This window comes from Lucilia cuprina, chromosome 4 (assembly GCF_022045245.1).
Source record: "Lucilia cuprina isolate Lc7/37 chromosome 4, ASM2204524v1, whole genome shotgun sequence".
In the NCBI taxonomy this organism is placed as follows: Eukaryota; Metazoa; Arthropoda; class Insecta; order Diptera; family Calliphoridae; genus Lucilia; species Lucilia cuprina.
The window spans coordinates 59,833,135-59,842,748 of record NC_060952.1 but is presented as its reverse complement, the minus strand read 5'-3'; the positions used below and the strand labels follow the sequence as shown (position 1 = coordinate 59,842,748).

At 30.5% G+C, this 9,614-nt stretch overlaps 1 pseudogene; it reads right to left on the bottom strand.

Annotated features, from left to right (window-relative positions):
• Nucleotides 1-6,934: 6,934 nt before the first annotated feature.
• Nucleotides 6,935-9,614, bottom strand: part of LOC124419229 — a 17,235-nt pseudogene continuing 14,555 nt past the window's right edge.

Sequence of the window (9,614 nt, the reverse complement as noted above, 5' to 3'; positions counted from 1 at the left end):
ATTCTCGTCTTCTAGAAGATGAGTTTTCTCTTCTTCTAGAAGATGAGTATTCTCGTCTTCCAGATGATGAGTTCTCTCTTCTTCTATTTGTATACTCACCAAAATAAAATCTATAAAAATAAATCTAAATAAAATGAAATTTTATAGTTTTTATTGAAATGATTAAAATTAAAATAGTAGAAAAAATAATTGATTTAACAACAAGTTAGAGTGCTATATTCGGCTGTGCCGAATCTTAGATACCCTCCACCAGCTACTTTTATGTTATTACTTTTCTAATTGATCAAATATTTGTAGAAATAAGTTTTCTCATGTCTTTAATGGAAAAAATCCCAAAAGTTAAATTTATTAAAATTCCAAGATTTATTGAACATTATAAATTTAGAAATTTGCATGTATGTATGTATATGTGTGAAAGTTTTAAAGATTTTCAAAATACAAATACATTTATAATTATGTTCTACACAAAATTTTGTTCAACACAAATTGATAATGCTCTTTAAATACGGTTAAAGCGCTTTTAGGGGCAGGACCTAATATAGGAGAAATATAAGTATACAAAACTATTATTTTTGCCAAATTATGTATCAATAGCTTAATTTGGTAATAAGTAATGTGCGTTTAAGAGATTTTCGTAAAAGGACTTTGTATGGGAGCTATGACCAATTATGTATATAAAGACAAAGATTCAGAATTCTGTATCTATATCATTACTTGGTAATAAATATTGTGAATGTAAGTGATTTTCTGGACCTAGTATGAGAGCGATGACCAAATATGTATGTGTGTTTTTCTAAGAGGGACCTTGTGTGGGAGCTATGATCAATTAGGGACCGATCAGAAAAACATTTCATAATATTATTTCTCTGTATATGAGCAACACTTGTGCCAAACTTTATATGGATATTTTAATTTAGTAATGAGTTGTGTGCGTTTTAGTTATTTGCGGGAGAAGACCTTGTATGGGAGCTATGACCAATTGTGGACCGATCCAAAAAGCTTTCATTGTAATATTTCTGTATATAAGAGCAATACTTGTACCAAATTTTATATCGATATCTTGATTTACTAATGAGTTATGCGGGTTTAACTGATTTTCGGGAGGGGACCTTGTATGAGAGCTATGACCAATTGTGGACCGATCCAAAAAGCTTTCATTGTAATATTTCTGTATATAAGAGCAATACTTGTACCAAATTTTATATCGATATCATAATTTAATAATGAGTTATGTGCGTTTAAGTGATTTTCGGGAGAGGACCTTGTATGGGAGCTATGACCAATTATGGAAAAGAATTTCCTTTGTATAAATTCTATTGTCATAGAATTTTAATTTCTAAAATTTTGTGAAGATATCGACATTACGACGGAAGTTATTAACAAAAAACCAAATTTCCGGGAATTTGTACTTTTGTATGGGAGGTATATGAAATTGTGGACCGATTCTAGCGATTTTACGCAGAGATAAAGCTCTTGTGTGGAAACGAATGTATGCCCATTTTTATGGAATTATCTTGCATAGTTTTCGAGAAAATTACATCAGAATATGCAAAAAATGCCTATTTTTTCGAGGTTGTTTTAAATTTTGATTCATAACTTTTCCCGATGTGAACCGATTTTGCCCATTTTCAATACCAAACAACTTAGGAAAACGAAGAACATTTTGGGTGAATTTGGTTAACTTCTATTGCTTCGTTTTATCGTGAGCGTGTTTTACACAGACAGACGGACAGACGGACATAGCTAGATCGACTCAGAATTTGATAAGGACCCAGAATATATATACTTTGTTGGGTCTCAGATGAATATTTCTTGGTGTTACACACGGAATGACAAAGTTATATATACCCTCTATCACCACTGATGGTGGTGGAGGGTATAAAAAAGTAATATATGTACATTAGACCGACTCACAAAAAATGTTGCTTGAGTTACCCCCCTCATAATATTCGCTCTTATGTAATATGATGTTACCCAAAATATTTTCGTTTAAGTGTTGTCCATTCGTGGGCTGGACAGTTTTAAAGAACAGGATTCTTCATGTTAAATTAAATATTTTAACCCAGCTTCAAAAAATCTTTGTTATGTTATATAATGGTTCCCAAGATATTTCTAGTCTCTCGATGGCCGTTCGTGAGCTGAACCGGTTACAAAAAAGTCCATTTTTAGTTATTTTGTTATAAATTATACAGTATTTCTTAAACAATATATATAGTATGTGGTATCAGTTGAAAGGTTTTTTTTGTTTGAAGCCAAGTCTAGTGGTGCGCAAAATTATCAAAATTGTGCATACATTTTATTTTTCTTAGTGAAAAACCTAACAATTTTAAATATTTTGAAATATGACAATTATAAGCAGACGGTTATTTATGATTAATACATCATTGGACGCGGCTTTAAAATATCTTTTAAACGAGACCCCGTATTGGATATTTTGTTTCAAAAAAACAAAAATTTAAAAAAAAATAATTCCAAAATACCTTTTTCTAATTTGGTCCAGCTAACGAACGGTCATCCCTAGATTTAAAATATTTTGGGAATCATCATAAAACAAAGCAAGGAACATTTTGCTTTCCATACAGAGTGAGTCGGTCTAATGTACATATGTATCAAAAATTTAGAATAATATAATAAGATAATTTTCAGGAATTCTGTATTAATATTCCAACTGCTGACTGGTATACTTCCAAAAATTGTAAAACGTTGGACTCTAAAATATTTTTGTAATTCTTCATAAATTTTATGATCAATCCATCAAATTGTAAAGTTATATTTTGGAACGCATTAATCCTTCAACAAAATAAATAAAAATAATGTTATAATTAATATTGAATATACATACTTTTGTATTTATTGAAATTACCTCTTATACTTTAGGAAGCAATAAAATAGGATTCTCTTATGTCCAATACATTTACCACCAAAATTTAAACTATCAGATCCATTTTTTACATTTTCTGCAAATAATCTACATTTTTAATGGAACCGCGTGATGAAATAAGACATATATAACTTACCAGATCCCTTTTTTATACCCACCATCAAAAAAGATGGGGGGTATATTGATTTTGTCATTCCGTGTGTAACACATCGAAATATTGCTCTAAAACCCCATAAAGTATATATATTCTGGGACCTCGTAAGATTCTAAGACGATTTAGCCATGTCCGTCCATCTGTCTGTTGTTGGCACGATAGCGTCCACAAAATAAGAGATATTGAGATGAAATTTTTCCAAAATATATTTTATTGATCAGAAATGTTCGGCATTGAAAATGGGCATAATCGGTCAACGATTTCACATAGCCCCCATACAAATGTACCCCCGGAATACTGTATAAATAGCTTCAAATATTCACAAATTTGTTTTTTATGAAGCAAATACCACAAAATTTCGCATAGGTCAGTTTTTTGACGACTGCAAAATAATTCTGCATTATGGCGGACATAGGACCATAATTGGCCCTACCCCCGTATAAAGTCCCCCTTAGAAAATGACTAAGAAGCATATAAAGCGATGAAATTCGACACACACAAGTTTCATGCAAGCCAATATCTCTCAACCAAATTTTACGTATATCGGTCTATAATTGACCCTACCCCCTATATAAGGTCCCCTTCAGAAAATGAGTTTAACGCTCATTACGCTCTTAAAACTAAAAGTATAGCGATGAAATTTGACATAAGTTAGTTTCTTACTAGAGTAAACCTTTCTATGAAATTTTATATGGATCGGTCCATAATTGACCCTACCCCCCATATAAGGTCCCCTTCAGAAAATGACTTTAACGCTCATTACTGGCATAAAAATGAGAATATACCGATGAAATTCGTAACACACAAGTTTCATGCAAGTCAATATCTCTCAACCAAATTTTATGTATATCGGTCTATAATTGACCCTACTCCCCATATAAGGTCCCCTTCAGAAAATGAGTTTAATGCTCATTACTCTCTTAAAAATAAAAGTATAGCGATGAAATTTGACATAAGTAAGTTTCTTACTAGCCAAAACATTTCTATGAAATTTTATGTGGATCGGTCCATAATTGACCGTCCCCCCATATAAGGTCCCCTTCAGAAAATGACTTTAACGCTCATTACTGGCTTAAAAATGGGAATATAGCGATGAAATTCGACACACATAAGTTTCATGTAAATCAATATCTCTCAATCAAATTTTATGTATATCGGTCCATAATTGACCCTACCCTCTATATAAAGTCCACTCCATAAAAATACTTCAACGCTCATTACTGCCTTAAAAATACAAGTATAGCGATGAAATTTGACATAAGTAAGTTTCTTACGCCAAAACTTCTCTATGAAATTTTATGTGGATCGGCCCATAATTGACCTACCATATAAGGTCCCCTAAGCTCACTACTGGCTTAAACAAACGAATATAGCGATGAAATTTGATATAAGTAAGTGTCTTACAGGCCAAAAAATTTTTATGAAATTTTATGTGGATCGGTCCATAATTGACCCTAACCCCCATAAAAAGTCTTCCCATAAACTTTCTTTAATGCTCATTACTGGGTCAAAAATATGATTATAACAATGAAATTACACAGAAGTAAGATTTATACAAGTAAAAATTTACCAAATTTTATGTGGATCAGAAAAAGACTTTTACGTTAATTATAGGTGTAAAAATACGAATATAGAAATTTGACATAAGTATGTATCTTAGGAACCAAAACCTTTATATCAAATTTTATTTGGATCGGTCTATAATTGACCCTAGCGCCCATATAAGGTCCCCTCCATAAAAATACTTTAACGCTCATTACTGCCTTAAAAATGCGAGTATAGCGATGAAATTTCAATGAGGTAAGTTTTTCACAAGCCAAAATCTCTTTACCAAATTTTATGTGGAACAGGCCTTAATTGACCCTACCTCCAACATAAGGTGTCTGTCAGAAAAATACTTTAAAGCACAGTACTGGCTTAAAAATACTAGTAGATTTATGAATATCTGTAAGCTAATATCTCTATCCCTTCTATAGCAACCGAAACCTCTCTATCAAATTTTATGAGGATCAGTCCATAATAACACCACCCCATATAAATTCCGCCCCAGAAAATGACGCGAATAATATGAATACCGCAAGGCAACTCGACATAAAACAATTTTGATTTAAAATCTCTCTACCATATTTTATGACTTTAATGCTCCTTAATGGCTTCAAAATACAAGTAGATCGATGAAATTTTAAACAAATAAGAAACTGAAATCTTCTAATTAAGGAGTTATACACGTTCAAAAACTATCTACATAGGTTTAATATCTTGGGAACGGCATGCTCAATATTAAGAATATTAGTATCATATGATAGGTCATAGAAAGACCTGGTGTTAATAACTAAAAAAGTACCTATAATTAGAATAATTAAATCCAAAGCTATATGAAAAATAATAAAATTGTATTTATTTAAAAAGGTGGGTTTAAAAATATCTGATTTCAATATTAAATATTTTATATGGGCAATTTCGTGTCGAGTGACCCAAGTCAAAAAATAATTTATGTATAAAACAGTAGTATTAATTCCAATATAATGATTCGAGATAGCGTTTGAATACTTTAAGTAAAAAAACTTTTAACACAACACTGTCATATTGTTTCTTATTGCTTAACGTTCACAATATATTAATTACACTATTTTTCTATGAATCGAAATGTACAACTTGAAAAAGTCTTTAAATGTTTATACCTCCTAAACGAATTAAGAGAGAGTCGAAATTTAATATAAAAACATTTTTAATTAAACATATTAGACTTTTTTAAAAATAATGGAAATGGAAGCCGTTAAGAGTTGTTAACATATTCCTAAAATAGTATTTTAATATGACAACTTACTTTTTAATTTTATTTATATAATCCTTCCTTATACTTTTTGGTATATATTTAATACACTTCGCCAATTAAGAAAACCTTCTTAAATGTTTATTAACAGTTGATTTTTAACACAACACTGTCATATTGTTTTTTATTACTTAAGATTCACAATATTTAATTACACTATTTTTCTATGAACATTAAATTCAATAACTCATTTAAGTTTTACGATGAATAATTAAAACTGAACATGACTGAACAAAACACAAAACATCACTGAACTTAGCAAAATTTCTGCATTATTTATTTTTATTTTTTCACGCTAAAAAATGGAGTATTTATATTTTTTTGTTTTTGTACTCTTCTTACTATCATCCGGAAGTAACCTAAAAGTATACTTCCAGACGGCGAAAACTAGAAATCAATGTATTTTGTTTTTGTAAAATGTGTGCTCTCGTCTGACAATTGTACAGAAGTGACTACAATCCACACTTCCAGATGAATAAAATACAACATTAATGTGAACACTCTTCAAACTGTTCTTCCAGAAGTGACATAAACATACAAATCAAGAAGATACAAATTAGGAAACAATGTATTTTGTTATTGTAAAATGTGTGTTCTCACCCAACTTTCATACAGAAGTCACTAAAACGTATACTTCCAGATGAAAAAAATACAATTGCTTTCTGAATCGCAATCCCGCTACCAATTTCTGGAGTTGTATATCCCAGAAATCTAGAATGAGGTTCTTGTACAATTGTGACGTGTTCTTCAGTTTTTTTTACAGATACGAACATGTTTTCCAAATAACTGTTTTTTTTAATGTTGAATCCTTTTTTCCGTCGTAGGAAATACATTTTAATATGGATTTGTTGGTAGATATTTCTTTGGATTCTGCCCTGAACTTGCATCGCTCCCTTTGGATTTTGTTTTTATCAACAATAAGGCTATCTAAGTATTTAAAAATTAGTTGACTAGTGTCGCCTAATTCTTTTGTTTTTCTACATATAGAAATTTTTAGATCCTTTATAAGGGTTGTTGCCAAAAGAGATCCATAACGATCAGATGTGTTTGTGCGATCCAGCGCCAATCAAAAGTTTTGTAATGATATTTCGGAGACTTTAATTGGCTCCACCTCTGCCGAAATATCAATGGTGTCATTAATGAAATCTTCTTCTTCACTGGTGCATGGCACATACGAAACTGTGCAATGAGATGGATCAGAGATTATTGAGTCATGATCAATGATGTCATTGTCCGTGTGATTATTTTCAGCAAAATCAATGTTTAAAGATCTTGGTCCACACTGGTCAATAAAAAAACATAACTTATTGCTAAGTATTTTAAATTCTTCATTGCATATGCATTCCGGAGTTGTTTCTAATGGACACTTGCATTTTGAAATTCGAAATAAAACGTTCCAGTAACTTTCACAAAATTTTGATGGTTTTTTTATAATTTCATAGTAAAAATCTAGAAGTCGGACTAAAAATTTCCTTATTGATGTATTACTGATAATAGGAATGTTTGCCTTCCTCTATAAATTACTTATCACTTTTATCACTTCTTGAATATATCTCGGCAAACTTTGACTTTTATTAACAATAGCGGTGCCGGTTGACTTTAAATATAAAAAAAAAAAAACTGAAGAACTTGGCGGTTTGTTGGTAATTTAGTTTTTTCAATATCACGGGCTTCAAAATGCATTTTGTAGCTTCAAATTTGAACTTATTAGAATTAATAACAGCACATACCAATGATTTAAAATGCAAAGTGAACTTTATAATTTTTTGATTTAATTTTTTATAGTACTCTAAGCAACAAGTAGACAACTTTCTTGAAAATTTCGTAAAAACATATTTTTTGAAAACAATGTTTCATATAGTGTAGTTTAATAATACAGACAGTTAAGCAATAAGAAACAATATGACAGTGTTGTGTTAAAAGTTTTTTTACTTAAAGTATTCAAACGCTATCTCGAATCATTATATTGAAATTAATACTACTGTTTTATACATAAATTATTTTTTGACTTGGGTCACTCGACACGAAATTGCCCATATAAAATATTTAATATTGAAATCAGATATTTTTAAACCCACCTTTTTAAATAAATACAATTTTATTATTTTTCATATAGCTTTGGATTTAATTATTCTAATTATAGGTACTTTTTTAGTTATTAACACCAGGTCTTTCTATGACCTATCATATGATACTAATATTCTTAATATTGAGCATGCCGTTCCCAAGATATTAAACCTATGTAGATAGTTTTTGAACGTGTTTAACTCCTTAATTAGAAGAGAGCAAAATAGTATTGCAGTATTAGTGTAATTGACTGTAAATAATTTTAAAAATAAACCATGGCTCGTAATTTCCAATCTTTATAGATGGTTTAACTCCAAGTTATTTAGAAAATGTTCATGAAAGGTAATGTTTTTATTGATTAAAAACTATAAATTAATTAATAAAATTTTAATTAATTTATTTTTTTAGAAAGTAGTAGCTAATATTGTACACCCTATTAAAATACTTCTAACCGAATTAAAATATAACAAGTAAGAGTGTTATATTCGGCAATGCCGAATCTTTTATACCCACCATCAAATCACTGCCATATAAATGAACTTTGATATTTTGAATATTTTATTATTATATATCGATATTAATGAGAACATCAGGGTAACATTTGAAAGAGGTCCATTAATGGGGGTTTTACTAATGACAATGCTAATTTTTATAGGGAGAAGGGTTATTTATACATATATATGTGGGCCAATTCTCATAAAAGTCTGTAGGAAGATTTCAGTTCCTTATTTGTTTAAAATTTCATCGATCTACTTGTATTTTGAAGCCATTAAGGAGCATTAAAGTCATAAAATATGGTAGAGAGATTTTAAATCAAAATTGTTTTATGTCGAGTTGCCTTGCGGTATTCATATTATTCGCGTCATTTTCTGGGGCGGAATTTATATGGGGTGGTGTTATTATGGACTGATCCTCATAAAATTTGATAGAGAGATTTCGGTTGCTATAGAAGGGATAGAGATATTAGCTTACACGAAAGTAGTTTATGTCGAATTTCATAAATCTACTAGTGTTTTTAAGCCAGTACTGTGCTTTAAAGTATTTTTCTGACAGAGACCTTATGTTGGAGGCAGGGTCAATTAAGGCCTGTTCCACATAAAATTTGGTAAAGAGATTTTGGCTTGTAAAAAACTTACCTCATTGAAATTTCATCTCTATACTCGTATTTTTAAGGCAGTAATGAGCGTTAAAGTATTTTTATGGAGGGGACCTTATATGGGCGCTAGGGTCAATTATAGACCGATCCACATAAAATTTGATATAAAGGCTTTGGTTCCTAAGATACATACTTATGTCAAATTTCTTCGCTATATTCGTATTTTTACGCCCATAATTAACGTAAAAGTCTTTTTCTGAAGGGGGCCTTATGTGGGGGGAAGGGTCAATTATGGACCGATCCACATAAAATTTGGTAAATTTTGACTTGTATAAATCTTACTTCTGTGTAATTTCATTGTTATAATCATATTTTTGAGCCAGTAATGAGCATTAAAGAAAGTTTATGGGAAGACTTTTTATGGGGGTTAGGGTCAATTATGGACCGATCCACATAAAATTTCATAAAAATTGTTTGGCCTGTAAGACACTTACTTATATCAAATTTCATCGCTATATTCGTTTGTTTAAGCCAGTAGTGAGCTTAGGGGACCTTATATGGTGGGTCAATTATGGGCCGATCC